Raw genomic sequence first — 25,948 nt, forward strand, 5'->3', positions numbered from 1 at the left:
GGCACCTAAAGGATTCTCAGACCATGAGAAACAAGATTCTCTGGTCTGATGAATCCAAGATTGAACTCTTTGGCCTGAATGCCAAGTGTCACGTCTGGAGGAAACCTGGCACCATCCCTACGGTGAAGCATGGTGGTGGCAGCATCATGCTGTGGGGATATTTTTCAGCGGCAGGGACTGGGAGACTAGTCAGATTGAGGGAAAGATGAATGGAACAATGTACAGAGATATCCTTGATGAAAACCTGCTCCAGAACGCTCAGGACCTCAGGCTGGGGGCGAAGGTTCACCTTCCAACAGGACAACGACCCTAAGCACACAGCCAAGACAACGCAGGAGTGGCTTCGGGACAAGTCTCTGAATGTCCTTGAGTGGTCCAGCCAGAGCCCGGACTTGAACCCGTTCGAACATCTCTGGAGAGACCTGAAAATAGCTGTGCAGCAACGCTCCCCATACAACCTGATAGAGCTTGAGAGGACCAAGCTTTTAGCGTGATACCCAAGAAGACTCAAGGCTGTAATAGCTGTCAAATGTGTTTCAACAAGGTACTGAGTAAAGGGTCTGAATACCTATGTAAATGTGATATTTTCAATTTTCTTATTTGTAATACATTTGCCAACATTTCCAAAAATGTATTTTTGCTTTGTCATTATAACATACCGAGTCGATGTGCAAATAGGTAGATAAATAAATAGGTAATTTAACAAGGTAATTGTAGTAGCTATGTGCAAATACCATCCTGTAGGTTTTCAATCCAACCCTAATCTAGCACAACTGATTCTAATAATTACCTGGTTGATAAATCAGGTTAGTTACAACTGGTGTTGGAGTGAAAACAGACCGGAGGGTAGTTCTCCAGGAAGAGGTTTAGAGAGCCCTGGGGTAAATTGATGTGGCATTTCCCCTCACATAAAGTCCAATGTATGGGGTAGAGTCCAGTGTGTTGGGTAGAGAAGAGGTTTGGAGAGCCCTGGGGTAAAGTGATGTGGCATCAGGATGGATAATAGACCATAGCAGCAGCGTATGTGGTGAATGTTTGTGTGTGTTGTGGTTTCAGTGTAAGTATGTGTGAGTGTGTTGGTTAGAGTCCAGTGTATTGGGTCGAGTCCAGTGTGTTGGGTAGAGTCCAGTGTGTTGGGTAGAGTCCAGTGTGTTGGGTAGAGTCCAGTGTGAGGGGGTAGAGTCCAGTGTGTTGGGTAGAGTCCAGTGTGTTGGGTAGAGTCCAGTGTGTTGGGTAGAGTCCAGTGTGTTGGTTAGAGTCCAGTGTGTTGGTTAGAGTCCAGTGTGTTGGGTAGAGTCCAGTGTGTTGGGTAGAGTCCAGTGTGGGTAGAGTCCAGTGTGTGGGGTAGAGTCCAGTGTGTGGGGTAGAGTCCAGTGTGGGTAGAGTCCAGTGTGTTGGGTAGAGTCCAGCGTGTTGGTAGAGTCCAGTGTGTGTTGGGTAGAGTCCAGTGTGTGTTGGGTAGAGTCCAGTGTTGGGTAGAGTCCAGTGTGTTGGGTAGAGTCCAGTGTGTTGGGTAGAGCCAAGTGTATGTGTGTGTGTGTGTGTGTGGGTTGGGGGGGTGGAGTCCAGTGTGTTGGTTAGAGTCCAGTGTGTTGGGTAGAGTCCAGTGTGTTGGGTAGAGTCCAGTGTGTTGGGTAGAGTCCAGTGTGTTGGTTAGAGTCCAGTGTGTTGGGTAGAGTCCAGTGTGTTGGTTAGAGTCCAGTGTGTTGGGTAGAGTCCAGTGTGTTGGGTAGAGTCCAGTGTGTTGGTTAGAGTCCAGTGTGTTGGGTAGAGTCCAGTGTGTTGGTTAGAGTCCAGTGTGTTGGGTAGAGTCCAGTGTTTTGGGTAGAGTCCAGTGTGTTGGGTAGAGTCCAGTGTGGGTAGAGTCCAGTGTGGGTAGAGTCCAGTGTGTTGGGTAGAGTTCAGTGTGTTGGGTAGAGTCCAGTGTGTTGGGTAGAGTCCAGTGTGTTGGGTAGAGTCCAGCGTGTTGGGTAGAGTCCAGCGTGTTGGTTAGAGTCCAGTGTGTTGGTTAGAGTCCAGTGTGTTGGGTAGAGTCCAGTGTGTCTCTCTCTCTCTCTCTCTCTCTCTGTCTCTCTCTCTCTCTCTCTCTCTCTCTCTCTCTCTCTCTCTCTCTCTCTCTCTCTCTCTCTCTCTCTCTCTCTCTCTCTCTCTCTCTCTCTCTCTCTCTCTCTGCTCAAAATGCATTGCTCACTCATTCAGTCGGGCCCTGTCGTCCTTTTCCGATGGGGCCTGGAAATGCTTGTTAGGGAGGGGCTTTCACTGTTTCACTTCCTTGTTAGGGAGGGGCTTTCACTGTTTCACTTCCTTGTTAGGGAGGGGCTTTCACTGTTTCACTTGCTTGTTAGGGAGGGGCTTTCACTGTTTCACTTGCTTGTTAGGGAGGGGCTTTCACTGTTTCACTTGCTTGTTAGGGAGGGGCTTTCACTGTTTCACTCCCTTGTTAGGGAGGGGCTTTCACTGTTTCACTCCCTTGTTAGGGAGGGGCTTTCACTGTTTCACTCCCTTGTTAGGGAGGGGCTTTCACTGTTTCACTCCCTTGTTAGGGAGGGGCTTTCACTGTTTCACTCCCTTGTTAGGGAGGGGCTTTCACTGTTTCACTTGCTTGTTAGGGAGGGGCTTTCACTGTTTCACTTGCTTGTTAGGGAGGGGCTTTCACTGTTTCACTTCCTTGTTAGGGAGGGGCTTTCACTGTTTCACTCCCTTGTTAGGGAGGGGCTTTCACAAGTCATGGAAATGTATTGGCGCTCAGAAACTTTCCCACACAACCAGGTGAAGCTCGAAAACGGTGCCTGAAGATTTTTTATTTTTTTATTAAAATATCAGGCCCAATCTCCATTCGATTAATATATGCTGTATGAAAATGTGTGATAACTGATGTTAAGTGGTGACGACTAGGGCACCCCCCCCCCCTTTCATGTGTCATGGATTGGGCACCCCTCGGCACCCCTCGCTTCAGGACCTTCAAAAGGGGGCCCACTCTGGCTTTGATTCTCCACACAAGAACAGAAAAACATATTTTGTCCCTGACATTTTGCCGCCAAATGCTAAAATATACCGCCAAGCTAATCACACAATGTATATTCCTTGATGGCGCCTGCCTGAATGCTCCTCCACCCCCTTCGTTCTCCCTCCCTCCCTCGCTCCTCACCTCCTCCATCTCCTCGTCCTCCTCAATAATTACTTGAATGACTATTTTTTTGGGCAAAGTAGACAAACTTAAGCATGAAATTCCAGAAACAAATGGTGAGTCATCATATTCATTCATAAAATATCTAAGAATTAAAGAAAAGCATTGTAATTTTGAATTCTGTAAAGTTAGTGTGTCATCTCCCTCAACGTGAGGTGGAAAATGTAATTTAACGAGAAACCAACTGGTATTGACGACCAAGATGGAAAGCTACTGAGGACGAGAGCCTCAGACCTGGAGGGAGGAAAAAGTAATTCTGCTACCCAATAATATTAAAGAACCCTTTACTGGTTCTAACAGCCGACCAATCAGCTTTCTAACCGACTCTTAGCCAAGTTTAGGGGGAAAAAATGTGTTTGACCAGACACAAAGCTATTTCTCTGTAAACAAATTAACAACAGACTTTCAGCATGTTTATAGAGAAGGGCTGCAATGACAATGTACTGTACTGACAAAACATGACTGATGATTGGCTGAAAGATAATTGATAATAAGAAGGTTGTGGGAGCTGTATTGTTAGATTTCAGTGCAGCCTTTGATATTATTGACTGTTCATGAAAAAAACACACACTACCGTTCAAAAGTGTTGGGGTCACTTAGAATCGTCCTTGTTTTTTAAAGAAAATCACATTTTCTGTCCATTAAAATAAAATCAAATTGATCAGTTATACAGTGTAGAGACATTGTTAATGTTGTAAATGACTATTGTAGCTGGAAACGGCTGATTTTTAATGGAATATCTACATAGGCGTACAGAGGCCCATTATCAGCAACCATCACTCCCGTGTTCCAATGGCACGTTGTGTTAGTTTATCCAAGTTGATCATTTTAAAAGGCTAAGTGATCATTAGAAAAACCTTTTGCAATTATGTTAGCACAGCTGAAAACTGTTCTGGCTCAAAATGGCCAGAAGCAAAGGCCTTTCTTCTGACTCTCGTCAATCTATTCCTTGCGAGAAATGGCCAAGAAACTGAAGATTTCGTACAACGCATTTTACGACTCCCTTCACCGAACAGCGCAAACTGGCTCTAACCAGAATAGAAAGAGGAGTGGGAGGCCCCGGTGTACAACTGAGCAAGAGGACAAGTACATTAGAGAGTCTAGTTTGAGAAACAGATGCCTCACAAGTCCTCAACTGGCAGCTTCATTAAATAGTACCCGCAAAACACCAGTCTCAACGTCAACAGTGAAGAGGCGACTCCAGGATGATGGCCTTCCAGGCAGAGTTGTAAAGAAAAAGCCATATCTCAGACTGGCCAATAAAATAAAACAAATTAAGATGGGCAAAAGAACACAGACACTGTGCAAAGCTGTCATCAAGGTAAAAGGTGGCTACTTTGAAGAATCTCAAATATAAAATACAGTTTGGTTTGTTTAACACTTTTTTTGGTTACTACATGACTCCATATGTGTTATTCCATAGTTTTATATATATATGCCATTTAGCAGACGCTTTTATCCAAAGCGACTTACAGTCATGTGTGCATACATTCTACGTATGGGTGGTCCCAGGGATCGAACCCACTACCCTGGCGTTACAAGCGCCATGCTCTACCAACTGAGCTACAGAAGATGTCATCAATATTATTCTATTAATGTAGAAAACAGTAAAAAATAAAGAAAAAACCCTTGAATGAGTAGGTGTGTCCAAACTTTTGACTGCTACTGTATAAATAGATACAATAATATTATATTATTATTATTATTATTACTATTTAAAGTGTTTATAATTTTTACAAATCGAAACTAGGAGTAAAATATAATTTTAAAATTGTACAAAACATAATATTGCAATACGTAACTATAATTTTTCCCCTCCTCATCACTGAATCACACCCTATATTGTATTACTTTAGACTAGATCCCTATGGGCCCTGGTCAAATGGCACCCTATTCCCTATACAGATCCCTATGGGCCCTAGTCAAATGGCACCCTATTCCCTATACAGATCCCATGACATCGATAACAGACAACATTCAGAAACGGACTATCTCTGAAACTCACTTTGATGATACAGTGGAAGCAATACATGGTTTCAACATCTTCAGAAGAGACAGGAAAGCCAATGGTGGAGGTGTTGGCGTTTATGTTCAGAGTCATACTCATGTAAAGCCTAGAGAGGATCTAATGTTAAATACTGTTGTAGTAATAAGGCTACAGGTTCATCTGCCTCACCTAAAGCCCATTCTGGTGGGAAGCTGCTATAGACAGTCAGTATCTGGATAATGTTAAATACTGTTGAAGTAATAAGGCTACAGGTTCATCTGCCTCACCTAAAGCCCATTCTGGTGGGAAGCTGCTATAGACAGTCAGTATCTGGATAATGTTAAATACTGTTGAAGTAATAAGGCTACAGGTTCATCTGCCTCACCTAAAGCCCATTCTGGTGGGAAGTTGCTATAGACCACCGAGTGCTAACAGTCAGTATCTGGTAATGTATGAAATGCTTGAACATGTATGTGATATCAACAGAGAGGAATATTTTCTGGGTGATGTAAATATTGACTGGCTCTGAACAAGCTCCCCACTCAAGAAAAAAGCTTCAAACTGTAACCAATGCCTACAAACTGGTTCAGGTTACCAGTCAACCTACCAGGGTCGTTACAAACAGCACAGGAATGAAATGATCCATCAATTTTCCATCTGTCCAATAGAAACAGCATACAGGGAGGGACCTACCTGAATCTGTCCAATAGAAACAGCATACAGGGAGGGACCTACCTGAATCTGTCCAATAGAAACAGCATACAGGGAGGGACCTACCTGAATCTGTCCAATAGAAACAGCATACAGGGAGGGACCTACCTGAATCTGTCCAATAGAAACAGCATACAGGGAGGGACCTACCTGAATCTGTCCAATAGAAACAGCATACAGGGAGGGACCTACCTGAATCTGTCCAATAGAAACAGCATACAGGGAGGGACCTACCTGAATCTGTCCAATAGAAACAGCATACAGGGAGGGACCTACCTGAATCTGTCCAATAGAAACAGCATACAGGGAGGGACCTACCTGAATCTGTCCAATAGAAACAGCATACAGGGAGGGACCTACCTGAATCTGTCCAATAGAAACAGCATACAGGGAGGGACCTACCTGAATCTGTCCAATAGAAACACTCATTTTTGTTACAAAACAGCAGCTGTTTGGAGTAATGATTCCACCCCAATTGGTAATGAAACTAGCTAGCTATCCAACTAGGATAACGTTACGAATCAAGTTGTCACTCAACAGCAAGTCAGTAGCGCATCCACATGTCTAACTGAAAGCTGATTATCAGTTTTTGTCAACGCTAAAAATGAGTATGACATCTGTTTTTTAAACTATAATTTTCAAAAATGTTACATACTATAAAGCTTGATTTTTTCTGCATACTCAAAAGGTCTACTATCTAGGACGAAGGGTAATCTGACACATCCACAGAATCATGAGATTCACAACATGTAGCGCATCGGGCACCTAAATATTATGACAATAAGTATCGTGAGGTCCCTGTAAATTTACAGCCCCAGACAGACAGAAAGATAGGCAAACAGACAGACAGACAGACAGACAGACAGACAGACAGACAGACAGACAGACAGACAGACAGACAGACAGACAGACAGACAGACAGACAGACAGGTTATGATACAGTACCGAAGTCAGATACATTTTTGTTGTCTCAATCAACATGTAAGAAACTGGCCTCTTCAGTCTGTAAAAATCACATTGCGTTGACCAGGTCCAGTGTGTAATTGTCTGGGGTTTTCACTAGTTCTTGGTTTAGGACAGAGCTGTTAGTATCTAGAGAGAAGCTAGGGGGCGGTGCAACTTCACTCAATGGCTCCACTGGCCTGCTCCACGTCTTTCCAGACTCTCCACAGCACTGGGTTTGGTTTGATAAACGTTATTTAGCTTTACAATTCTGACAATGATAAAGAATTGGGACAGAGGATTGTGTCATGGGTTCTGACTGCGGGACCAGGGGACGGACGGACAGACGGACAGACGGACAGACAGACAGACAGACAGACAGACAGACAGACAGACAGACAGACAGACAGACAGACAGACAGACAGACAGACAGACAGACAGACAGACAGACAGACAGACAGACAGACAGACAGACAGACAGACAGACAGGCAAACAAACAGACAGACAGACAGACAGACAGACAGACAGACAGACAGACAGACAGACAGACAGACAGACAGACAGACAGACAGACAGACAGACAGACAGACAGACAGACAGACAGACAGACAGACAGAAAGATAGGCAAACAGACAGACAGACAGACAGACAGACAGACAGACAGACAGACAGACAGACAGACAGACAGACAGGCAAACAAACAGACAGACAGACAGGCAGACAGACAGACAGGCAGACAGAAAGATAGGCAAACAGACAGACAGACAGACAGACAGACAGACAGACAGACAGACAGACAGACAGACAGACAGACAGACAGACAGACAGACAGACAGACAGACAGACAGACAGACAGACAGACAGACAGACAGACAGACAGACAGACAGACAGACAGACAGACAGACAGACATGGAATAAGACTATCTATTGGGGATGGAGACTATGACACATTTCAACTGTGGACCGAGTGATGAAATACTACACAATCAAAACCATGGACATGAGGATTGCCAAACCTTATCCACACACACATCACAAGTCGATCCACACGTCATTATCACCGTACATAAATACACTGTGGTTTTCCTCTTCATATCAAATCACACACACACACACACACACACACACACACACACACACACACACACACACACACACACACACACACACACACACACACACACACACACACACACACACACACACACACACACACACACACACACACACACACACACACACACACACACACACACACACACACACACGTCACAGTTGTCTTAGTGAGAGTTCTACTGCAGAAGGCGTGTCGTTGTCTTCTGGAACGTTCAAAAAGCTTAGGCCTAATTTCACCTTGATATCCACACAACACGGAACCTGCCCAATGACCAACTGACACAAACATCCTGCAGAAGTTAACCCTGTCTGGGGTAGTTAACCCTGTCTGGGGTAGTTAACCCTGTCTGGGGTAGTTAACCCTGTCTGGGGTAGTTAACCCTGTCTGTGGGGGGTAGTTAACCCTGTCTGGGGTAGTTAACCCTGTCTCGGGTAGTTAACCCTGTCTGGGGTAGTTAACCCTGTCTGGGGTAGTTAACCCTGTCTGTGGGGGGTAGTTAACCCTGTCTGGGGTAGTTAACCCTGTCTCGGGTAGTTAACCCTGTCTCGGGTAGTTAACCCTGTCTGGGGTAGTTAACCCTGTCTGGGGTAGTTAACCCTGTCTCGGGTAGTTAACCCTGTCTGTGGTACTAGACTGTGTCTGGGGTAGTTAACCCTGTCTGGGGTAGTTAACCCTGTCTGGGGTACTAGACTGTGTCTGGGGTAGTTAACCCTGTCTGGGGTACTAGACTGTGTCTGGGGTAGTTAACCCTGTCTGTGGTACTAGACTGTGTCTGCGGCAGTTAACCCTGTCTGGGGTAGTAGACTGTGTCTGTGGTACTAGACTGTGTCTGGGGCAGTTAACCCTGTCTGTGGTACTAGACTGTGTCTGGGGTAGTTAACACTGTCTGGGGTAGTTAACCCTGTCTGGGGTACTAGACTGTGTCTGGGGTAGTTAACCCTGTCTGGGGTACTAGACTGTGTCTGGGGTAGTTAACCCTGTCTGGGGTACTAGACTGTCTGGGGTAGTTAACCCTGTCTGGGGTACTAGACTGTCTGGGGTAGTTAACCCTGTCTGTGGGGGGTAGTTAACCCTGTCTGGGGTAGTTAACCCTGTCTCGGGTAGTTAACCCTGTCTGGGGTAGTTAACCCTGTCTGGGGTAGTTAACCCTGTCTCGGGTAGTTAACCCTGTCTGTGGTACTAGACTGTGTCTGGGGTAGTTAACCCTGTCTCGGGTAGTTAACCCTGTCTGTGGTACTAGACTGTGTCTGGGGTAGTTAACCCTGTCTGGGGTAGTTAACCCTGTCTGGGGTACTAGACTGTGTCTGGGGTAGTTAACCCTGTCTGGGGTACTAGACTGTGTCTGGGGTAGTTAACCCTGTCTGTGGTACTAGACTGTGTCTGGGGCAGTTAACCCTGTCTGGGGTAGTAGACTGTGTCTGTGGTACTAGACTGTGTCTGGGGCAGTTAACCCTGTCTGTGGTACTAGACTGTGTCTGGGGTAGTTAACACTGTCTGGGGTAGTTAACCCTGTCTGGGGTACTAGACTGTGTCTGGGGTAGTTAACCCTGTCTGGGGTACTAGACTGTGTCTGGGGTAGTTAACCCTGTCTGGGGTACTAGACTGTCTGGGGTAGTTAACCCTGTCTGGGGTACTAGACTGTCTGGGGTAGTTAACCCTGTCTGTGGGGGGTAGTTAACCCTGTCTGGGGTAGTTAACCCTGTCTCGGGTAGTTAACCCTGTCTCGGGTAGTTAACCCTGTCTGGGGTAGTTAACCCTGTCTCGGGTAGTTAACCCTGTCTGGGTTAGTTAACCCTGTCTGGGGTAGTTAACCCTGTCTGGGGTAGTTAACCCTGTCTCGGGTAGTTAACCCTGTCTGTGGTACTAGACTGTGTCTGGGGTAGTTAACCCTGTCTGGGGTAGTTAACCCTGTCTGGGGTACTAGACTGTGTCTGGGGTAGTTAACCCTGTCTGGGGTACTAGACTGTGTCTGGGGTAGTTAACCCTGTCTGTGGTACTAGACTGTGTCTGGGGCAGTTAACCCTGTCTGGGGTAGTAGACTGTGTCTGTGGTACTAGACTGTGTCTGGGGCAGTTAACCCTGTCTGTGGTACTAGACTGTGTCTGGGGTAGTTAACACTGTCTGGGGTAGTTAACCCTGTCTGGGGTACTAGACTGTGTCTGGGGTAGTTAACCCTGTCTGGGGTACTAGACTGTGTCTGGGGTAGTTAACCCTGTCTGGGGTACTAGACTGTCTGGGGTAGTTAACCCTGTCTGGGGTAGTTAACCCTGTCTGGGGTACTACACCTCCCCCTCCTCCTTCGCCTCGGTCTCCACCTCCTCCAACTCCTCCACCACCTCCTCCAACTCCTCCACCACCTACTCCACCTCCTCATCTTCCTCCTCCACCTCCTCCACCTCCTCCTCCTCCACGCCCACCTCTACCTCCTCCTCCACCCCCACCTCTACCTCCTCCTCTGCCTCGTTCTCCGCCTCCTCCACCACCTTCTCCTCCTCTGACTCCATCTGCTCTTCCTCGTCCTCTCCGTCCTCCTCCGCCTCGATCTCCGCCTCCTCCAACTCCTCCACCTCCTCCTCAACTCCTCCACCTCCTCCTCCACCTCCTCTTCCTCCTCTTCCTCCGCCTCGATTTCCGCCTCCTCCAACTCCTCCTCCACCTCCTCTAACTCCTATTCCTCCACTGCGCCTCCGTCTCACCCTCTGCCTCCTCTTCTTCATCCAACTCCCCTCTTCCTCCTCCCCTTCCTCCCCCGCTCCTCCTTCTCTCCCTCCTCCTCATCTCTACTCCACCACTCCACATCCTGCCTGAATGTCTGTCTGTCTGTCTGTCTGTCTGTCTGTCTGTCTGTCTGTCTGTCTGTCTGTCTGTCTGTCTGTCTGTCTGTCTGTCTGTCTGTCTGTCTGTCTGTCTGTCTGTCTGTCTGTCTGTCTGTCTGTCTGTCTGTCTGTCTCTACACCACCCAGTCCTGTCAGTGTTATGACCGTTAACACCACCCAGTCCAGTCAGTGTTACGACCGTTAACACCACCCAGTCCTGTCAGTGTTATGACCGTTAACACCACCCAGTCCAGTCAGTGTTATCACCGTTAACACCACCCAGTCCTGTCAGTGTTATGACCGTTAACACCACCCAGTCCTGTCAGTGTTACGACCGTTAACACCACCCAGTCCTGTCAGTGTTACGACCGTTAACACCACCCAGTCCTGTCAGTGTTATGACCGTTAACACCACCCAGTCCTGTCAGTGTTACGACCGTTAACACCACCCAGTCCTGTCAGTGTTATCACCGTTAACACCACCCAGTCCTGTCAGTGTTATGACCGTTAACACCACCCAGTCCTGACCGTGTTATGGCCGTTAACACCACCCAGTCCTGTCAGTTATCTCCCTCACTAGCTTTAAGCACCAACTGTCAGAGCAGCTCACAGATTACTGCACCTGTACATAGCCCACCTATAATTTAGCCCAAACAAATACCTCTTTCCCTACTGTATTTAATTAATTAATTTATTTAGCTCCTTTGCACCCCATTATTTTTATTTCTGGGAGGAAAGTGGATTTCACACACTGAGCTGTAGACATACGTGTTGTCCTGTCCTGTCCTGTCTTTGTATGTTTGCATGTGTTTATTTCAGGAAATGGCTTCCTGAAATCCCTCAAGCAGCTGATTGGTCGACTCCATGGCTAATTGGAGAGCTGACCCCGCCCCCTCGTCAAGACAGCTGTCTCCAATTACCCATTCCATCTGAAGATATATAAAAGCCAGTGTTCTGTTCAGGAGAGAGATTTTTCTGGAGGTAGATTTGCTAAAGAGATTTGCTGGGATGTCCTTGAAGAGATTTTGCTAGAGATTTTGCTAGAGGTTGATTTTGCTGGGAGTTGGTATGTTTTGTGAGTTTGTTGCTCAGATAGAGCTTATTTGACATCCTTTGTTTCTTATTTTGTTTGTGAAATTGTTTAATATTCTGTTTCATTTGTTCCCAGGCGGGAAGGGGAAGGCACCTAGGGAGTGCTTAGGCAAGAGGCCCGCGGGCATACATATACCCGTAGCATATTCGCTGTCTAGGCACACTAGGTAAGACCTGGGCGGACCACCCCCTGTATTTTGGTTAGGGCACCAGGTGGTGCTAAATTAGGTAAGTAGTGGGTAGGCAGGTAAGATAGGAGAAGGGGGGCTTTGAGATTTACTTTCTTTGCTTTGGTTCCGTCCAGCCCCTTTTCCCCATATTACCGTGTAAAGGAATAAAGTCCTTGTAAACGGTACCACATTCTGTCTGTTGTCATTCTTACTCGCACCTACAGTCCAGACCTTTTAGTTGTAGCAGGGTGACGCGTTCCCTCTTCATAGAGGCGTGCGTAACATGAACCATAGCAGAGGTGGTTCCAGTGCTTTGAGGTCAGGGGTCGCTCGGATGGTTTTGTACGATATTCCAAATGCTTGTATCGCAAGAATCCAGATGTTGTATTTATTATAAGAGCGTTTAGGATGGCTTGTTCGCATGTTGTATTTATTTGAAGAGCGTTTAGGATGGCTTGTTCGCATGTTGTATTTATTTTAAGAGCGTTTAGGATGGCTTGTTCGCATGTTGTATTTATTTTAAGAGCGTTTAGGATGGCTTGTTCGCATGTTGTATTTATTTTAAGAGCGTTTAGGATGGCTTGTTCACATGTAGTTTTTTTGGTCTTGCCGGTTTATGTGCCAGGTGTGCACCTTCCCATTTACACACCAAATCAGATCGAATCAAATTGTACACAGGGCATGTGTTACAAGCCCCTTAACCAAGAAGGCAGTTCAAGAAATAGAGTCACGAAAATATTCACTAAATAAAGTAAAACATTTGAATTATAAGTAACACTGATGTGATCTTCCTGTCTGGGTTGGCACCCCCCCCCCTTGGGTTGTGCCCTGGCGGAGATCTTTGTGGGCTATACTCGGCCTTGTCTCAGGATGGTAAGTTGGTGGTTGAAGATATCCCTCTAGTGGTGTGGCGGCTGTCCTTCATGGCTACGGACGTGAGTGCTACAGGTCGGTTGTCATTTAGGCAGGTTGCCATAGTGTTTTTGGGCACAGGGACTATGGTGGTCTGCTTGAAACATGTAGGTATTACAGACTCAGACAGGGAGAGGTTGAAAATGTCAGTGAAGACACTTGCCAGTTGGTCAGCGCATGCTCAGAGTACACGTCCTGGTAATCCGTCTGGCCCTGCGGCCTTGTGAATTTTGACCTGTTTAAAGGTCTTACTGACATTGGCTGCGGAGAGCGTGATCACACAGTCGTCCGGAACAGCAATTCCATTCAGCATAGTTCCAACATCTAGTGGAAAGATTTTGGAATGAGATGTTATACGAGCAGGGTGTCCACATACTTCTGGCTTGGATATCAGTCTCTTCGTTACATCTACCCGTCATTTTTAAAGACATCTTTTTCAAATTGACAGTTGGAGGCTGTTTCTGTCTTAGCCAGACTGACAGAGAATTCTCCTCATTTACATAAAATGCAAAAACACACATACACACAAACACCTTCTCGGCCTCCACAACAACAGTGAGTTAACGTCTCGCTGCGCCTTTCAGCGGGAAATACGATCTCTTCATGGCACCATATAAACACTCTTAAAACAAAAAGGTTCCAAAAGAGTCCACTGTCCTCATAGGGTAAACCTTTTTGGATTCATGTAGAACCCTGTTTGGATTCATGTAGAACCCTTTTTGGATTCATGTAGAACCCTGTTTGGATTCAGGTAGAACCCTTTTTGGATTCAGGTAGAACCCTTTTTGGATTCAGGTAGAACCCTTTTTTGAATTCAGGTAGAACCCTTTTGGGATCCAGGTAGAACCCTTTTGGGATCCAGGTAGAACCCTTTTGGGATCCAGGTAGAACCCTTTTGGGATCCAGGTAGAACCCTTTTGGGATCCAGGTAGAACCCTTTTTGGATTCAGGTAGAACCCTTTTTGGATTCAGGTAGAACCCTTTTGGGATCCAGGTAGAACCCTTTTGGGATCCAGGTAGAACCCTTTTTTGGATTCAGGTAGAACCCTTTTTTGGATTCAGGTAGAACCCTTTTTTGGATTCAGGTAGAACCCTTTTTTGGATTCAGGTAGAACCCTTTTTGGATTCAGGTAGAACCCTTTTTTGGATTCAGGTAGAACCCTTTTGGATCCAGGTAGAACCCTTTTGGATCCAGGTAGAACCCTTTTGGATTCAGGTAGAACCCTTTTGGGATCCAGGTAGAACCCTTTTGGGATTCAGGTAGAACCCTTTTTTGGGATTCAGGTAGAACCCTTTTTGGGATTCAGGTAGAACCCTTTTTGGGATTCAGGTAGAACCCTTTTTTGGATTCAGGTAGAACCCTTTTGGGATCCAGGTAGAACCCTTTTGGGATCCAGGTAGAACCCTTTTGGGATCCAGGTAGAACCCTTTTGGGATCCAGGTAGAACCCTTTTGGGATCCAGGTAGAACCCTTTTGGGATCCAGGTAGAACCCTTTTTTGGATTCATGTAGAACCCTTTTTTGGATTCAGGTAGAACCCTTTTTGAATCCAGGTAGAACCCTTTTTGAATCCAGGTAGAACCCTTTTGGGATCCAGGTAGAACCCTTTTGGGATCCATGTAGAACCCTTTTGGGCTTCAGGTAGAACCCTTTTTTTGGATTCATGTAGAACCCTTTTTGGATTCAGGTAGAACCCTTTTTGAATCCAGGTAGAACCCTTTTGTGTTCCATGTAGAACCCTCCGTGGAAAGGGTTCTTTAAATATGGAACGTTGTCACGCCTTGACCTGAGTATTCTTTGTTTTCTTTATATGTTTTGTTTAGGTCGGGGTGTGACATGGGTGATGTATGTGTTTTTGCACTGTCTAGGGGTTTTGGTTGGTTGGTTACCATCTAGGTGTTTATGTAGGTCTATAGTTGTCTAGATTGGTTCTCAATTAGAGGCAGGTGTTTATCGTTGTCTCTGATTGGGAATCAGATTTAGGCAGCCATTTTCTTTGGGTATTTCGAGGGTTATTGTCTATGTCTAGTTGCCTGTGTCGGCACTGTTTATATATAGCGGCACGTTGTTTTGTACGTCTGTTTTAGTGTTCTTTCTTCATTAAATTAGAACAGGTATTCATATCACACTGCGTCTTGGTCTCCTCACTACGACGATCGTGACAAACGTCCTCTCAAACGTCCACTCCAAACAGGATCAGAGTGTCTGACTGTCCTCCTGGCTAGACGACCAAACAGGTTCAGAGTGTCTGACTGTCCTCCTGGCTAGACAACCCAACAGGTTCAGAGTGCCTTACTGTCCTCCCGGCTAGACGACCAAACAGGTTCAGAGTGCCTTACTGTCCTCCCGGCTAGACGACCAAACAGGTTCAGAGTGCCTTACTGTCCTCCCGGCTAGACGACCAAACAGGTTCAGAGTGCCTTACTGTCCTCCCGGCTAGACGACCAAACAGGTTCAGAGTGTCTGACTGTCCTCCCGGCTACACGACCCAACAGGTTCAGAGTGCCTTACTGTCCTCCCGGCTAGACGACCAAACAGGTTCAGAGTGCCTTTACTGTCCTCCCGGCTAGATGACCAAACAGGTTCAGAGTGCCTTACTGTCCTCCCGGCTAGACGACCAAACAGGTTCAGAGTGCCTTACTGTCCTCCCGGCTAGACGACCAAACAGGTTCAGAGTGCCTTACTGTCCTCCCGGCTAGACGACCAAACAGGTTCAGAGTGCCTTACTGTCCTCCCGGCTAGACGACCAAACAGGTTCAGAGTGCCTGACTGTCCTCCCGGCTAGACGACCAAACAGGTTCAGAGTGCCTGACTGTCCTCCCGGCTAGATGACCAAACAGGTTCAGAGTGCCTTACTGTCCTCCCGGCTAGACGACCAAACAGGTTCAGAGTGCCTTACTGTCCTCCCGGCTAGACAACCAAACAGGTTCAGAGTGCCTGACTGTCCTCCCGGCTAGATGACCAAACAGGTTCAGAGTGTCTGACTGTCCTCCCGGCTAGATGACCCAAGAGGTTCAGAGTGCCTGACTGTCCTCCCGGCTAGACGACCAAACAGGTTCAGAGTGCCTGACTGTCCTCCCGGCTAGACGACCAAACAGGTTCAGAGTGCCTGACTGTCCTCCCGGCTAGACGACCCAACAGGTTCAGAGTGCCTTACTGTCCTCCCGGCTAGACGACCCAACAGGTTCAGAGTGTCTGACTGTCCTCCCGGCTAGACGACCCAACAGGTTCAGAGTGTCTGACTGTCCTCCCGGCTAGACGACCCAACAGGTTCAGAGTGTCTGACTGTCCTCCCGGCTAGACGACCCAACAGGTTCAGAGTGTCTGACTGTCCTCCCGGCTAGACGACCCAACAGGTTCAGAGTGTCTGACTGTCCTCCCGGCTAGACGACCCAACAGGTTCAGAGTGTCTGACTATCCTCCCGGCTAGACGACCCAACAGGATCAGAGTAACCGACTGTCCTCCAGGCTAGATGACCCAACAGGATCAGAGTGGGGGGGGGGGGTTAGATTGACACATGTACAAACACCAAAGAGTCAAACAGATTGCCCACGTATCCTTCAAACAGTCACAGTGTGTGTCTACTTCAAACTGGCACTGTGTTTTGTTGCTATGGTTAGGTTGTTTTGGCACAGGGCTGCAGAGTGACCCTGCTTCATAGTTATCTAGATCAGAGGGTTATGGGGAAGAGAAACAGTGGGTTAGGGTACTCTGAACTCTATGTTGTAGATAGATGCTGATGTCTCTGTCTGTCTGTCTGCCTGTCTGTCAGGAGAGACAGGAGAGACAAAGAACAGAGTACAGGCTACAGGAGAGACAGAGAACAGAGGACAGGCTGCAGGAGAGACAGAGAACAGAGGACAGGCTGCAGGAGAGACAGAGAACAGAGGACAGGCTGCAGGAGAGACAGAGAACAGAGGACAGGCTGCAGGAGAGACAGAGAACAGAGGACAGGCTGCATGAGAGACAGAGAACAGAGGACAGGCTGCAGGAGAGACAGAGAACAGAGGACAGGCTGCATGAGAGACAGAGAACAGAGGACAGGCTGCATGAGAGACAGAGAACAGAGGACAGGCTGCAGGAGAGACAGAGAACAGAGGACAGGCTGCAGGAGAGACTGAGAACAGAGGACAGGCTGCAGGAGAGACTGAGAACAGAGGACAGGCTGCAGGAGAGACTGAGAACAGAGGACAGGCTGCAGGAGAGACTGAGAACAGAGGACAGGCTGCAGGAGAGACAGAGAACAGAGGACAGGCTGCAGGAGAGACAGAGAACAGAAGACAGGCTGCAGGAGAATGGGAGAGAATAGAGGACAGGCTGCATGAGAGACAGAGAACAGAGGACAGGCTGCAGGAGAGACAGAGAACAGAAGACAGGCTGCAGGAGAATGGGAGAGAATAGAGGACAGGCTACAGGAGGAGAGGAAAGAACAGAGGACACAGGAAGCAACGACCTGCGTGCTCAGCAGGAGAGGGTGGCGACTTCACTACGGGGAGTGATTGAGAAGGTCTCCGCAATCTTCCCCAACTCAAGGATCGTGGTGTAAACCCTTCTACAGAGGAAGGACTTCCACCCTGCCACAATCCAAAGAATAAACGCCACCCTCGCCCGGGACTGTGCGCTGCGACCCAATGTACACCTGGCCCACCATCCCACCCTCGATCTGGACTGTCTCTATGACCATGTACACCTGGCCCACCATCCCACCCTCGATCTGGACTGTCTCTATGACCCTGTTCACCTGTACAGGGAGACAGTCCCCACCATCCCACCCTCGATCTGGACCGTCTCTATGACCATGTTCACCTGTACAGGGAGACATTCCCCACCATCCCATCCTCGATCTGGACTGTCTCTATGACCATTTTCACCTGTACAGGGAGACAGTCCCCACCATCCCACCCTCGATCTGGACCGTCTCTATGACCATGTTCACCTGTACAGGGAGACAGTCCCCACCATCCCATCCTCGATCTGGACTGTCTCTATGACCATGTTCACCTGTACAGGAAGACATTCCCCATCCTTGCCAAGACTCTCAAGGACGTTGCTTTAAACAGCAGCCCAACCTCTCAACCCAGGAACAACGGAGCAATCCCCCCCCCCCCCACCCCGAGACAACACCCCAGACCAGCACCCTGGACCCCCCAGCCACAGCCACAGCACCACCAACCTCAACGTCCACCACAGTCAGCGCAGCACAGACCATTCCAGCTTCAGACCCTCCCAGACGAGGCCTACCCACCACCACCCTCCTCCCCACTGCAGTCCCACACCTGGAGGAGCCACAGCCCAGCAGGCAAAACTACGCACAGGCTGTGAGAGGAGCAACTGGCCCAGCCCCCACCAATGAAATGAGTGACATTAAACACAAAAACTAAGTTTACTACGCTCACATGTGATAGGCCGAGGGTCATGGATGCTCACATGTGATAGGCCGAGGGTCAGAGTAAGATGAGCACAACAACTCCACCCACCTCTCACTACATCCACCCAAGTGGCATGACACAAATGTTACCTAAAATGATAAACAAATCACATTTGCATAATACCAGTTTAATTATGCCAATTGAAAAATCATATTTTAATAGTTATTGTTGGATTGTGAGTGTTTATCTCATTTTGAAGGTAAAGAAAAAACAGTTATGAAATATTTTTACGTTAAATATTGGAATTTACATGGTTGAAGTCATCTGCTTTTGGTCTAAAGAGCAGAAACCCAGACTTCCTGAAAGAAATTGATGATGTTGATATTGTAGTACTACAGGAAACATGGTGCAGAGGTGATGTTTCCACTGGCTGTCCACTAGGTTATAGGGAGATAATCATACCATCCACTGGCTGTCCACTAGGTTATAGGGAGATAATCATACCATCCACTGGCTGTCCACTAGGTTATAGGGAGATAATCATACCATCCACTGGCTGTCCACTAGGTTATAGGGAGATAATCATACCATCCACTAAATTAAAAGGAATCACACAGGACAGAAACTTAGGACAGGGCAGAGACTCGGGACAGGGCAGAGACTCGGACAGGGCAGAGACTCGGACAGGGCAGAGACTCGAAACAGGGCAGAGACTCGGGACAGGGCAGAGACTCGGAACAGGGCAGAGACTCGGGACAGGGCAGAGACTCGGGACAGGGCAGAGACTCGGAACAGGGCAGAGACTCGGAACAGGGCAGAGACTCGGGACAGGGAAGAGACTCGGGACAGGGCAGAGACTCGGGACAGGGCAGAGACTCAGGACAGGGGAGAGACTCGGGGAAGGGCAGAGACTCGGGACAGGGCAGAGACTCGGGACAGGGCAGAGACTCGGGACAGGGGAGAGACTCGGGACAGGGGTGAGACTCGGGACAGGGCAGAGACTCGGGACAGGGCAGAGACTCGGGACAGGGCAGAGACTCAGGATAGGGCAGAGACTCGGGACAGGGCAGAGACTCGGGACAGGGGAGAGACTCGGGACATGGCTGAGACTCGACGCGGGACAGGGCAGAGACTCGGAACAGGGCAGAGACTCGGGACAGGGCAGAGACTCGGGACAGGGCGGAGACTCGGGACAGGGCGGAGACTCGGGACAGGGCGGAGACTCGGGACAGGGAGGAGACTCGGGACAGGGAGGAGACTCGGGACAGGGGAGGGACAGGGGAGAGACTCGGGACAGGGCAGAGACTCAGGACAGGGAAGAGACTCAGGACAGGGCAGAGACTCAGGACAGGGCAGAGACTCAGGACAGGGCAGAGACTCAGGACAGGGCAGAGACTCAGGACAGGGAAGAGACTCGGGACAGGGCGGAGACTCGGGACAGGGGGGAGACTCGGGACAGGGGTGAGACTCAGGGGGAATGCTAATACGGTATAAATCTGATTCATTTAATGTAATTGTGCAAATCAAATCAAATCAAATCAAATTGATTTATATAGCCCTTCGTACATCAGCTGATATCTCAAAGTGCTGTACAGAAACCCAGCCTAAAACCCCAAACAGCAAACAATGCAGGTGTAAAAGCACGGTGGCTAGGAAAAACTCCCTAGAAAGGCCAAAACCTAGGAAGAAACCTAGAGAGGAACCAGGCTATGTGGGGTGGCCAGTCCTCTTCTGGCTGTGCCGGGTAGAGATTATAACAGAACATGACCAAGATGTTCAAATGTTCATAAATGACCAGCATGGTCGAATAATAATAAGGCAGAACAGTTGAAACTGGAGCAGCAGCACAGTCAGGTGGACTGGGGACAGCAAGGAGTCATCATGTCAGGTAGTCCTGGGACATGGTCCTAGGGCCCAGGCCAGTTGAAACTGGAGCAGCAGAATGGCCAGGTGGACTGGGGACAGCAAGGAGTCATCATGTCAGGTAGTCCTGGGGCATGGTCCTAGGGCTCAGGTCCTCCGAGAGAGAGAAAGAAAGAGAAGGAGAGAATTAAAGAACGCAGACTTAGATTCACACAGGACACCGAATAGGACAGGAGAAGTACTCCAGATATAACACACTGACCCTAGCCCCCCGACACATAAACTACTGCAGCATAAATACTGGAGGCTGAGACAGGAGGGGTCAGGAGACACTGTGGCCCCATCCGAGGACACCCCCGGACAGGGCCAAACAGGAAGGATATAACCCCACCCACTTTGCCAAAGCACAGCCCCCACACCACTAGAGGGATATCTTCAACCACCAACTTACCATCCTGAGACAAGGCCGAGTATAGCCCACAAAGATCTCCGCCACGGCACAACCCAAGGGGGGGGGGCCAACCCAGACAGGCTGACCACAACAGTGAATCAACCCACCCAGGTGACGCCCCCCTGGGACGGCATGAGAGAGCCCCAGCAAGCCAGTGACTCAGCCCCCGTAACAGGATAGTGGCAGAGAATCCCAGTGGAAAGAAGGGAACCGGCCAGGCAGAGACAGCAAGGGCGGTTCGTTGCTCCAGAGCCTTTCCGTTCACCTTCCCACTCCTGGGCCAGACTACACTCAATCATATGACCCACTGAAGAGATGAGTCTTCAGTAAAGACTTAAAGGTTGAGACGGAGTTTGCGTCTCTGACATGGGTAGGGAGACCGTTCCATAAAAATGGAGCTCTATAGGAGAAAGCCCTGCCTCCAGCTGTTTGCTTAGAAATTCTAGGGACAATTAGGAGGCCTGCGTCTTGTGACCGTAGCGTACGTGTAGGTATGTACGGCAGGACCAAATCAGAGAGGTAGGTAGGAGCAAGCCCATGTAATGCTTTGTAGGTTAGCAGTAAAACCTTGAAATCAGCCCTTGCTTTGACAGGAAGCCAGTGTAGAGAGGCTAGCACTGGAGTAATATGATCAAATTTTTTGGTTCTAGTCAGGATTCTAGCAGCTGTGTTCAACACTGACTGAAGTTTATTTAGTGCTTTATCCGGGTAGCCGGAAAGTAGAGCATTGCAGTAGTCTAACCTAGAAGTGACAAAGCATGGATTAATTTTTCTGCATCATTTTTGGACAGAAAGTTTCTGATTTTTGCAATGTTACGTAGATGGAAAAAAGCTGTCCTCGAAATGGTCTTGATATGTTCTTCAAAAGAGAGATCAGGGTCCAGAGTAACGCCGAGGTCCTTCACAGTTTTATTTGAGACGACTGTACAACCATTAAGATTAATTGTCAGATTCAACAGAAGATCTCTTTGTTTCTTGGGACCTAGAACAAGCATCTCTGTTTTGTCCGAGTTTAATAGTAGAAAGTTTGCAGCCATCCACTTCCTTATGTCTGAAACACATGCTTCTAGTGAGGGCAATTTTGGGGCTTCACCATGTTTCATTGAAATGTACAGCTGTGTGTCATCCGCATAGCAGTGAAAGTTTACATTATGTTTTCGAATAACATCCCCAAGAGGTAAAATATATAGTGAAAACAATAGTGGTCCTAAAACAGAACCTTGAGGAACACCGAAATTTACAGTTGATTTGTCAGAGGACAAACCATTCATAGAGACAAACTGATATCTTTCTGACAGATAAGATCTAAACCAGGCCAGAACATGTCTGTGTAGACCAATTTGGGTTTCCAATCTCTCCAAAAGAATGTGGTGATCGATGGTATCAAAAGCAGCACTAAGGTCTAGGAGCACGAGGACAGATGCAGAGCCTCGGTCCGATGCCATTAAAATGTCATTTACCACCTTCACAAGTGCCGTCTCAGTGCTATGATGGGGTCTAAAACCAGACTGAAGCATTTCGTATACATTGTTTGTCTTCAGGAAGGCAGTGAGTTGCTGCGCAACAGCCTTCTGTAAAATTTTTGAGAGGAATGGAAGATTCGATATAGGCCGATAGTTTTTTATATTTTCTGGGTCAAGGTTTGGCTTTTTCAAGAGAGGCTTTATTACTGCCACTTTTAGTGAGTTTGGTACACATCCAGTGGATAGAGAGCCGTTTATTATGTTCAACATAGGAGGGCCAAGCACAGGAAGCAGCTCTTTCAGTAGTTTAGTTGGAATAGGGTCCAGTATACAGCTTGAAGATTTAGAGGCCATGATTATTTTCATCATTGTGTCAAGAGATATAGTACTAAAACACTTGAGCGTCTCTCTTGATCCTAGGTCCTGGCAGAGTTGTGCAGACTCAGGACAACTGAGGTTTGGAGGAATACGCAGGTTTAAAGAGGAGTCCGTAATTTGCTTTCTAATAATCATAATCTTTTCCTCAAAGAAGTTCATGAACTTATCACTGCTAAAGTGAAAGTCATCCTCTCTTGGGGAATGCTGCTTTTTAGTTAGCTTTGCCACAGTATCAAAAAGGAATTTCGGATTGTTCTTATTTTCCTCAATTAAGTTAGAAAAATAGGATGATCGAGCAGCAGTAAGGGCTCTTCGGTACTGCACGGTACCGTCTTTCCAAGCTAGTCGGAAGACTTCCAGTTTGGTGTGGCGCCATTTCCGTTCCAATTTTCTGGAAGCTTGCTTCAGAGCTCGGGTATTTTCTGTGTACCAGGGAGCTAGTTTCTTATGAGACATTTTTTTAGTTTTTAGGGGTGCAACTGCATCTAGGGTATTGCGCAAGGTTAAATCGAGATCCTCAGTTAGGTGGTTAACTGATTTTTGTCCTCTGGCGTCCTTGGGTAGGCAGAGGGAGTCTGGAAGGGCATCAAGGAATCTTTGTGTTGTCTGTGAATTTATAGCACGACTTTTGATGTTCCTTGGTTGGGGTCTGAGCAGATTATTTGTTGCAATTGCAAACGTAATAAAATGGTGGTCCGATAGTCCAGGATTATGAGGAAAAACATTAAGATCCACAACATTTATTCCATGGGACAAAACTAGGTCCAGCGTATGACTGTGACAGTGAGTGGGTCCAGAGACATGTTGGACAAAACCCACTGAATCGATGATGGCTCCGAAAGCCTTTTGGAGTGGGTCTGTGGACGTTCTAATGTGAATATTAAAGTCACCAAAGATTAGAATATTATCTGCAATGACTACAAGGTCCGATAGGAATTCAGGGAACTCAGTGAGAAACGCTGTATATGGCCCAGGAGGCCTGTAAACAGTAGCTATAAAAAGTGATTGAGTAGGCTGCATAGATTTCATGACTAGAAGCTCAAAAGACGAAAACGTCATTTTTTTTTGTAAATTGAAATTTGCTATCGTAAATGTTAGCAACACCTCCGCCTTTGCGGGATGCACGGGGGATATGGTCACTAGTGTAGCCAGGAGGTGAGGCCTCATTTAACACAGTAAATTCATCAGGCTTAAGCCATGTTTCAGTCAGGCCAATCACATCAAGATTATGATCAGTGATTAGTTCATTGACTATAATTGCCTTTGAAGTAAGGGATCTAACATTAAGTAGCCCTATTTTGAGATGTGAGGTATCATGATCTCTTTCAGTAATGACAGGAATGGAGGTGGTCTTTATCCTAGTGAGATTGCTAAGGCGAACACCGCCATGTTTAGTTTTGCCCAACCTAGGTCGAGGCACAGACACGGTCTCAATGGTGATAGCTGAGCTGACTACACTGACTATGCTAGTGGCAGACTCCACTATGCTGGCAGGCTGGCTAACAGCCTGCTGCCTGGCCTGCACCCTATTTCATTGTGGAGCTAGAGGAGTTAGAGCCCTGTCTATGTTGGTAGATAAGATGAGAGCACCCCTCCAGCAAGGATGGAGTCCGTCACTCCTCAGCAGGTCAGGCTTGGTCCTGTTTGTGGGTGAGTCCCAGAAAGAGGGCCAATTATCTACAAATTCTATCTTTTGGGAGGGGCAGAAAACAGTTTTCAACCAGCGATTGAGTTGTGAGACTGCTGTAGAGCTCATCACTCCCCATAACTGGGAGGGGGCCAGAGACAATTACTCGATGCCGACACATCTTTCTAGCTGATATGCACACAGAAGCTATGTTGCGCTTGATGATCTCTGACTGTTTCATCCTAACATCGTTGGTGCCGACGTGGATAACAATATCTCTATACTCTCTACACTCACCAGTTTTAGCTTTAGCCAGCACCATCTTCAGATTAGCCTTAACGTCGGTAGCCCTGCCCCCGGGTAAACAGTGTATGATCACTGGATGATTCGCTTTAAGTCTAATACTGCGGGTAATGGAGTCGCCAATGACTAGAGTTTTCAATTTGTCAGAGCTAATGGTGGGAAGCTTCTGCGTCTCAGACCCCGTAACGGGAGGAGTAGAGACCAGAGAAGACTCGGCCTCTGACACCGACCCGCTGCTTAAAGGGGAAAACCGGTTGAAAGTTTCTGTCGGGTGAATGAGCGACACCGGTTGAGCTTTCCTACAACATTTCCTTCCAGAAACCGTGAGAAAGTTGTTGTCCGGCTGCGGGGACTGTGCCAGGGGATTTATACTACTATATGTACTTACTGGTGGCACAGACGCTGTTTCATCCTTTCCTACACTGAAATTACCCTTGCCTAACGATTGCGTCTGAAGCTGGGCTTGTAGCACAGCTATCCTCGCCGTAAGGTGAGTACAGCGACTACAATTAGAAGGCATCATGTTAATGTTACTACTTAGCTTCGGCTGTTGGAGGTCCTGACGAATCGTGTCCAGATAAAGCGTCCGGAGTGAAAAAGTTGAAGAAAAATAAATAAATATATGAACGGTAATTAAAAAGTGAAAACCGTAAAGTTGTCAGGTAGCAAAATAGGTTGGCAACAAAAAAAAAAACGCACAGCAACCCGAAAACAATAATAATAATAATAATAATAATAATAATAATATATGCCATTTAGCAGACGCTTTTATCCAAAGCGACTTACAGTCATGTGTGCATACATTCTACGTATGGGTGGTCCCGGGGATCGAACCCACTACCCTGGCGTTACAAGCGCCATGCTCTACCAACTGAGCTACAGAAGGACCAAAATGACACGTCAAGCATGTAAACAATAAATGTGAGATAATTATTTTGCTGGTTTAAAAATCAACAAGGATCAGATAAAAACGTCTTCCTCTGTGCCACATACATTCCCCTGTCAGTCACCCTACTTCAATGGAGAGAGTTTCTCCATTCTAGAGATTAGTGACTTTCAGGCCCAAGGCAACTTTTTAGTCTTATCATTCTCCTACAGGTGAAGGTGTCAATTTGGCCGCTTGGAACATAAAATGTATATTTTACAAATTATCCTTGGCTATTCTAATGACACTTAAGAACAAACCTTAAATAATAGATAATGACAAATGATTTGATAATGATTGGAGAAATCTAAGGAAGTCATTGAGAAATGTATCTAATCAAAATCACAGAAACCCAGACAACAAAAAAATACACCTTCAATATGGGGAAACACTGAAGCAATACAAACACACCCTGAGAACAAAGGAACAGAACATTAGAAATCACAAACACACCCTGAGAACAAAGGAACAGAACATTAGAAATCACAAACACACCCTGAGAACAAAGGAACAGAACATTAGAAATCACAAACACACCCTGAGAACAAAGGAACAGAACATTAGAAATCACAAACACACCATGAGAACAAAGGAACAGAACATTAGAAATTAGAACAAAGGAACAGAACAT

Source organism: Oncorhynchus gorbuscha, linkage group LG04, assembly GCF_021184085.1.
Source record: "Oncorhynchus gorbuscha isolate QuinsamMale2020 ecotype Even-year linkage group LG04, OgorEven_v1.0, whole genome shotgun sequence".
In the NCBI taxonomy this organism is placed as follows: Eukaryota; Metazoa; Chordata; class Actinopteri; order Salmoniformes; family Salmonidae; genus Oncorhynchus; species Oncorhynchus gorbuscha.